The 8,966-nt window shown below is 38.8% G+C and overlaps 1 protein-coding gene across 1 annotated transcript in view; it reads right to left on the reverse strand.

The window, feature by feature from the left end:
• Positions 1 to 8,966, reverse strand: part of LOC117989014 (serine/threonine-protein kinase S6KL-like) — a 76,940-nt gene that overhangs the window by 28,233 nt on the left and 39,741 nt on the right. The gene's annotated exons all lie outside the window — the stretch shown is intronic.

An 8,966-nucleotide genomic window follows, 5' to 3' on the forward strand; every position in this document is an offset into this window, starting at 1 on the left:
AAAGTTTTATGCTAGTATTTACCATTTGGCCTATCCACGCAAAATCTCACGTTTGCGGGAATAGTAATAACAATTATATTATTATAATACTTATTCAATAACAACAGTTTTCATTGACAAAAAATAACGTTGTACCTATGGTATGGTGGTGGTAGTGGTATGGTATGGTGGTGGTGGTGGTATGGTATGGTGGTTGTACCTATGCAAATGCAAGTATGGTAGGTATATCAAACATATTTTTCGTGTCGTATTTTTATTACTTATGTTTTTTATGTTCCCATTACCGAATTTAAATGTGTTTTACTTTGAAGGGATTTATTTATAGCTTAAGTAGGTATTCTTGTTTAAATTTCGGGAAAAAAAAAGAATGTTTGATGGCATCAGAATATAGGTATTGGCAATGTTTTATTTAGTTTCCGTACTCCATACGTTTCAAGTTTGACATCTCTGCTGCTGCGTCGTGAATGATAAGCTAGGCGCCTGTATCCACGTGCATGTATCTAATAAATATTTAAAAGAACGCACAATGCTCTAGAGGCGAGCTTTGAATGAAAGAACTGTTTTTATAGGATGTTTCTTTGATGTCGACAGATAAACTAGTTCAACCATGAATGACTTTTAATTTTTAATGAGAATTCAATCGAAGTCAAATCTATCGTATCATCTAGCCACGGACTTTATTTGACATTTATTGCAAATTCGTTGAAGGTTTTCTATACGAAAAAATATTTTAATATCTCTCAGTGAAGTAGCATTGTAGAACCAACCAATGTCAAATAAGCTTGGTTGCTATCATTCAGTGTTTGAGTTAGTGAATCACCCCGGAACACAATTGTTATTAATGCGATACGTAGTTATGTCACGGTTTTTGCAACGCTTTGTCTTGAAAAACTTAGGAGAAAGTTTTGTCATACTTTTTCTCGGACTACCTACTAATGCCCGCTCTTCAATCGCACGCGAATAGCAGCAAGTCTGTTAACGTCACGAAAACATGTGGATTGGTGTTTCTTGCCCGCCCTACACGGAAGATGGTTGATGGTGCCGGGATTTCGCGTCGCGATTCGAGCGCGAGTGATGAGCGGCAATTTATGACAAAAGTCGGCGACGGCAACTAATAAATATATTATGCGTGAATAAGTGAAACTCACGACACAGGATTTCACACTGAATACGCGAAGGCAACCTCGCACAAGAAGACGCAGCGTTGGAAGACCCCCACTAGGTGGACGGACGACATCAGACGAGTCGCAGGGAGTCGCTGGATTCAGGCGGCGCAATACCGTGGCGTGTGCAAGTCCCTACAAGAGACCCTATGTCCAGCAGTGGACGTCTATAGGATGATGATGATGACGACGCGAAGGCAGTGAGGAGTCGCAATAGCAACTCATCGAAATATTCCGTTCTAGAAAGTGTTAGTGTCTGTGCTAGAAAGTGCAAATGATTGCGTCGTGTCGCTTTTTGCTTCATAGAGAGAGAGAGAGAGACAGCGCGTGCCAGACCTTTGTCTAAATATATAAAAGGAAAAGGTGACTGCCTAACTGACTGATCTATCAACGCACAGCTCAAACTATTCGACGGATCGGGCTGAAATTTGGCATGCAGATAGATATTATGACGTAGGCATCCGCTAAGAAAGGATTTTTGAAAATTCGACACCTAAGTGAGTGAAATAGGGGTTTGAATTTTGTATAGTCCACGCGGACGAAGTCACGAGCATAAGCTAGTTATTTTATAAAAGCTCAAAGTTTTTCTGCGTATTAAAGTTTAAAAGTTTAATGGTGTTTAGCAGGGGGTTGCCACGACAGTGTCTGGTAATGCATTGCGTGATTTCTAATACTATTCTGAAGAAAATATAAAAAATAGACTTTATTACCTGTTATCTCTCAACGCCACCACGATCCAAACGAACATCCAAACAATCGTTCCTCCCAGTGTTGGGGACAATACGCAGAGAAACTTTCGGCTTTTATAAAATAACGACGCTCTGGCAAGCGCTCTCTCTTAGTCCATTTTTTTATCTGACCGCCTGACGAGACCTCATGATATACTTAGCAGGTTTGGTGATTGATCTAGCTCGTTAATTGACCTAGATCTCGTGGAACAGTAGAGATGATTTTTAAAACACTCTATTTGTGGCTAATTCTCTTGAACACAATCTCTAAAATAAAATAAAATGACAGCTCTAAATATATTGCTATCACTTTCATGCTCCGTGAGAAAAAGGATAGCATTAGATTAAGACCTGTTAACTAAAGTTTAGTTTACAGATTGTGTACAACATAGTTAGCTACAAAGTCTATTTATCCAAGGTAACAAAAACTTACATAAACGTAGGTCAACTTTGAATCGAAGACTACAAGTTTGATGGGTACTTAAACATTTCTTAAACCACGCTTTAACTCTTTAAATAAGCATCATGAAACATCTCAATTAACCGGTTGAAAATCCAGCTTTACGGTCTTAAGTGTTCCATAATCCATGGTTGTCTCTACTAATTTTCAAAATAACTGTAGTTGTGAAAGAAAACTTTTTGGTTATTAAGACTTTATTTAGTCCTCTGTACTAACAACTAACAATAAAGTCAGTAAGTACTAGCAAATAATACTTAAATATATTTGAATAATAGTAATCGATTGGATACGTTTATCCGTTTTAAAACAGTCGGCATGTCCAGTGCCATTCAGTCCAGTGAGTTAATAAATATTAAGCATCTTACTTTTAAATTCTAAGAGGCCTGCACCTGTAGGCCTAGTTCTATTCAGTGGCTAAGCTATTGAGTTGTACACGACGGAAAGTGCCTTCTTACTGGACACTTGCGAGGGGGGTCTAAATAACTTGCAAATCGTGAAACCTACGATCGCAGCGGTGAAACACATTTCACTTTTAGCGTTCCGTACCCAAAGGGTGCCTACGCTGTCCGTCCGTCTGTCTGACTGTCAACGGGCTGTATCTCGTGTACAGTGTGACAAGGCTCTTTTGGCGCGTGGCGAAAATCGCAACTAACGTTGCCGTCAAGTGTCCCCTTTGTTTTTGTTTGAATAGTCTTAAGCCTTTGTTCTCCAACAGCGCCCCCTTTGTATATCATTCAAGTGCCAAAAGAGCCTTGTCGGACTGTACCATAATAGGTAGAGAGTTTAAATTTTCACAGACTGCTATAACAACAAATAATATATAAGTGATAAAAATTTCAAAATGGCCGCCACGAAGATTAAAAAAAATTTAAAAGTGTTATTTCTTGTACGATGGTATCGTGTACGAGTCCGACTCACATTTGACCGATTTTTTTTTTCATTGGCCGGGCATTTTATTAAACAATTGCATAAGAAAAGAGAGAGAGAGAAAGAGAAACTGGAAATTAAATACGTCCTGTTATACTTTTACCATCTGTTACCTATCAATTTGCTAAAAAATCATGTAAAATAAAACGCATTGTAAACTATGTACAGTACACGACAGGTCGAGATGGCAATCGGGGTTTGAGGCGGGGGACGCCCCGCACACCTGCGCACCGGGTTAGCGCGAGGTATGTGCGGGTGTGCGGGTCCTCACCCTGATTATCATCTAGGCCTGTCGCGTACTATAGGTATAGGCGCATTCCGTAGAGGCAATGTCTTATTGCCTCTACGGAGTGTGCTACGTTGGACCTGATAAGTATAGATTTTATCATGAGACACTTAATGATGTAGGTAATTTAAATAAACTACTTACTGCCCATGATGTAAAGTTATAAGAGCCCTAGACGCTAATGTTATTATCATGTCTAGGCTTAATGGGATTATTCTTGGCATGGGTACCTAGTACTTATACTACATATTATTTTCTTGTGGATGAAATGTATATGTAATTATTAGGTATGTAAGTATACACATAATGCGATCATGGGCGAAAATAACTAATTACTAGGTAACATAAATAAATCATAATCCCTAAACTTAAACACGTAGGTACCCATCTAAATTATTTCTTCTTTCTGTTATTATTTCGTCGAAAAACCGTACTGAAATTGTTTACTTATTTATGTACAGGAGCAATTAATGTGACGTGATTTTCGTCTTATCATGTTTATTTTTAGGCTCACCAGTTGAGAAACCACCTGCTGAGGTCATTGAACATTAAGTCTCCCAGTCTCTCCCATAACGTAACCATAACTATGTCATCGGCAAACCGGAGGTGAGTGATGTCAGTACTAGTATGGTGAAGTTAAGGTTAAAGATCTTTTCATGCCAAATTCCAATCCAGAAGCTTCCAAGTTCTAACGCAAGGGTAAAGAGCTTTGAGAGAATTACATCTCCTTATATCGCACTCCTCGCTGCGATTGGTTTGTGGTCGTAGTCTGGTCCTGTATTCAGATTGACATGGTGGAGTTTTGTTACAAGCACTTCAGTACTTGGATGTATCGATAGTCAATCCGGAATCTCTGCAGCGATCTTAATACAGCTCAAATCGCCACCAGCAGGCAGCATTCGCAGGCTTTCTTATGAATAGTTAGTAGCCAGTGGTATACCTACTTGCTGCAGCGTGTAGTGTGGTTTCTATAAGCCTTTTTATAAGAATCCTATAAGGATTTTCACACAACTTTTGCCAGCCGCTGCTCGCACGTATTTGGCCAGCATAGCAATTGCGAGAGTATGTCGGAACGGATATTATGTACAGGGACTGCAAATAAAAATTATTGAATTGAATTGAATTATTGAATTTTCTTAAACAAATGCATGTTGTTTCATTAAAAAAGGGTTGCATGTCTGGAAACACAGCCTTGGTATATCGTAATGTAAAATTCGTTACTTAAAATTTTATACAAACAAAAAAGGTCCATGGCTTAATCATCCCAAGAAGCGAATGCCATTAGTATTTTTATCATATTAAAAGTGCCGCTAATGTGTTAGGTGGACGAATATTGTATTCAAATAAATAGGTAATGACAATTACCATAAATATTATATTTTAAATATTAAGGCCGGCAACATTAACATTACGGTTCCTCTGGTACTGCAAATGTTTATGGGCGGCGGTAATCACTTAACATCAGTTGACCCGCCTGCTAGTTTTCTCGCCATTATTATGTATTTAAAAAAAATATTATACCTAGTGTATTATAAATAATTAGTAATTACAGTTATGTATGATAACACTAGCTGACCCGCCCTGGGTCTCTGTACTGGACTCGAGTAGAATTTTTGAAAATCGATGAGGGTGGAATTTCCAAAAATCCTGAAACACGAAGGGTACTAAGCCCTATTATACCAATTTTCATCGATATGAATTAAAACATAACCGACTTTTTATCCGAATTTTATACAAAATTTCATAGCCTATTTAAGGTGTGGAATTTTCATGGATATAACCTGAAAAATGACAAACTTGGGGTTAGCCCTTAGGGTCAGTTAGGGCCCCTAGTTACATCAAAAGGAACCTTGTCAAATTTCAAGAAAGTAATCTCAGCCGTTTAGGTAGATCAGTCAGAGTAAGTTAGGTAAGTCAGAGTCGGTCAGGACAAATCTTTTTTATAGGTGTGTGGTTGGTTACAGATGTAGCCTATTGGGGAAAAAAATCTGGATTGGTTCATAAAACTTATAGAAATAGAAAACTATAGATCGAGGTAAGTGATTGGATAACTACTAGGTACATATTAAGACTGATGCATATTAAGCGATAAGTGTTTATTAACGTATTGGTGCTAATTCAGTTTCTATTAACTAAACCGGCGTTAAAGCCACAACTGCCCTTAGTAAAAGAGGGACTCGTAGCAAATAGCAAAACTAAGAAGTTAAAATGATTCTTAGCTGTAAAAACCAACTATTAGGTGCAACCTCTCTGCAAAACTGTAAAGTTAAGGGCAGGGGTAGAGTTTCTTGTATTCCGTATAGTTATGTGGTGACAATTTTATTTTGGTTCACATTGAACTTTCATTCAATACTTAGGTAAATAATATATTCCTGTACATAACCTTGAGCCCGCCCCAGATTAGTACTCCCCCACCAGATTAGTAGTAAGATGAGTAATTCAAATAAAAAAGCGTGGCTTTGAACTGCAGCTCGCTTTAGCAACGCGTGAGACTGCAATTACTTTTTTTTTAACTTCAGATACAAGTTAGCCCATGACTGCAATCTCACCTGGTGGTACCTAAGTGATGATGCAGTCTAAGATGGGGCAGACTAACCTGGAAGGGGTGTGGCAATTTATATTAAAACCATGCCCCTTTCTTTGGTTTCCACGCGGCATCGTACCGGAACACTAAATCGCTTGACGGTAGGGTGGTAACTAGCCACGGCTGAAGCCTCTGAGTCCCAACAGACCAGACCAAAAATTATGAAATTCCAAACCCCTGTCAGGAATCGAACCCGGGTCCTCCCACCAATAAGAACACACTGCCACCCGGAGGTCGTCAATATTTGAAAATAGCATCCGCTGAGTTTCTTGCTGGTTTTTTTCAGTAGGAAGGGCATTTCGAACCAGGTGGTAGATTCATTCGACGATTCAAACTTTGGTATAAAACTTTCTATTTTAATTTCTATTTCTATTCCTAAGCTGTATCTCTGGAAAAGTGGATAGTGGATGTTAAACCACAGGCATAACGCATAACTGAGAAAGGTTCCTGCGTGATGACGTGACGCGAGAGCTCAGTGGTGATTCGTCAACTTGTGACAACTGTCTCCCTCCACTCCACTACCGCAGGAGCCTATTTAGTTATGGGCTAAGCCTATAATATGATATACCTACCAAACTTGAGCAGTGTGGACAACCAGCTGATCGAGCTGCTATAAGATAAGCCGAAATGTATTTACAAGACGAATTAAAATAAGTAGTTTCATAATAGGTTTGTTGACATTCTGTGTAAGTTCATTCGAAATAGAGTTGGACAAAAAGTCAATTCCAAAACCGATGCTGAGCGATGTAAAAAAGCATTTCATTACCAAAACACTAACTGTACTTTTTGCTTCAATTGCGAAGGCTGTTCTTTAAAAAACCGGGCACTATCACGATTTGAGATATAAAGTTTCAAAGTGTTTTCGGGCAGACGCTAAGTAGGTACCTATTAGGGACTTGGTGCGATCAATTGCATTTTACCGCTCCCCATTTGGCGCATTTGGTATTTATATTCATTATCATCATCATCATCATCATCATCATCATCATCATCATCATCATCATCATCATCATCAGCCTGTTGGACATAGGCCTTCCCTAAAGACTGCCACCACACCTAGTCCTCAGCCTGCCTCATCCAGCCACTTCCCGCCAGCCTCTTTATATCGTCGGTCCATCGTGCTGGAGGGCGTCCCACACTACGCTTGCAACGCAAACGCGGTCTCAACTCAAGGACTTTCCGGCTCCAACGGCCGTCGCCTCTACGACAGGCATGACCTGCCCACTGCCACTTCAGCTTGCTAATAGATTGGGCTATGTCAGTGACCTTGGTTCTCCTGCAGATCTCCTCATTTCGGATCTTATCCTTCAGGGAAACTCCTAACATAGCCCTCTCCATAGCTCGCTGAGCGACTTTGAATTTGTGAACAAGGCCGTTTGTCAGTGTCCACGTTTCAGCACCATAGATGAGGACGGGAAGAACACACTAGTATTTATATTAGGCATATTTATTGTAATAATGTATGATAGATGGTGAAGCAAATAAACAGTGGTAGCAGGTTTAAATGTGGGCCTCCTGTTTGGAGGTTCCAGGGTTCGCCCCCGGGCACGCACCCCGAACTTTTCTGAGTTATGTACGTTTTAAGCAATTAAATATCACTTGCTTTTACAATGAAGGTAAACCACCGTGATGTTATCAAAGGTATGTGGAGTCTTATCAGCGTGGTGGACTATGAGCTAAACCCTTCTCATTCTGAGAGAAAACTCGTTCAGCTGTGAAGTGGACCAGCGATGGTTGAAGATAATGATGATGACTTTATTACTTTATTATAGGTGCTTAAATTGTAAGTCTTTGTGACCGAAAAACAAATCATTCATTGTCACGACTTTTTCATTTCCTTTTTTTTAGTCGTATACCAAAAAGTAACAGTAAAAAGAAAAAGATAAAAGTGGACAGGGAAACACATTATCTCTATAAGAGATCTCTACCAATGACCCTTAAAGCTTATTCGTATTTAAGCGCGTATAATTTAAGCGTATTTAAGCGATTCGTAAGCGCTTATTTCATATATCATAAATATTGACAATTGTCGATTGTAAGAATTCGCATCGGCATTTCAGCCTATCGTTCAGGATGCCTTTTGAGTTAGGCGTCCGACCGATAAAAAAAAACAATAACTTGGCTAATGTTTAAATTTAAATAAGTATATTTAAAAATTCATGTGAATTACCAATAAAATAATGCTGAATAATATCATAAATGCTGGAGCATAAAATATTTAACGAAATTAAAATTCTACGAAACAATTAAACATAAAAATTACAGTTGCAAATATCATCTAAACCACCGCAACGAGGCAGGTTTAGATGATATTATATATTGTTACATTAGTTCATATGTACCTAAATAAAATAACTTGGCTTCATATTATTTTTATATTAGCTGATGCCCGCAACTTCGTCCGCTTGGATTTAGGCTTTTAAAAATCCCGTGGGAACTCTTTGATTTTCCGGGATAAAAGTAGCCTATGTCACTCTCCCTGGTCCTTGACTACACGCATGAAAAATCACGTCAATCCCTTACTCCGCTGGGTTGTAATTGACGGAAAAACCAATAAACCAACAAATAAAAACACATTTTCGCATTTTTAATATAGTAAGTAGGTAGTGATTTCAGTAGGTAGTGATTTCAGTATTGTGACATTTAAAGAACTGCGGAGTTTCTTGCTAGCTCTTCTCAGTAGAACTGCCTTCCGAGTTCTACCACCACCCCAGTGGTGGTAGAACTCGGAAGGCAGTCTTCAACTCTTCACATATCAATAATGTCACAAGTTGTCCTGCAAGTCTTACATGAAATAAATATTTCATTTCATAACAAT

This window comes from Maniola hyperantus, chromosome 15, assembly GCF_902806685.2.
Source record: "Maniola hyperantus chromosome 15, iAphHyp1.2, whole genome shotgun sequence".
Classification (NCBI taxonomy): domain Eukaryota; kingdom Metazoa; phylum Arthropoda; class Insecta; order Lepidoptera; family Nymphalidae; genus Maniola; species Maniola hyperantus.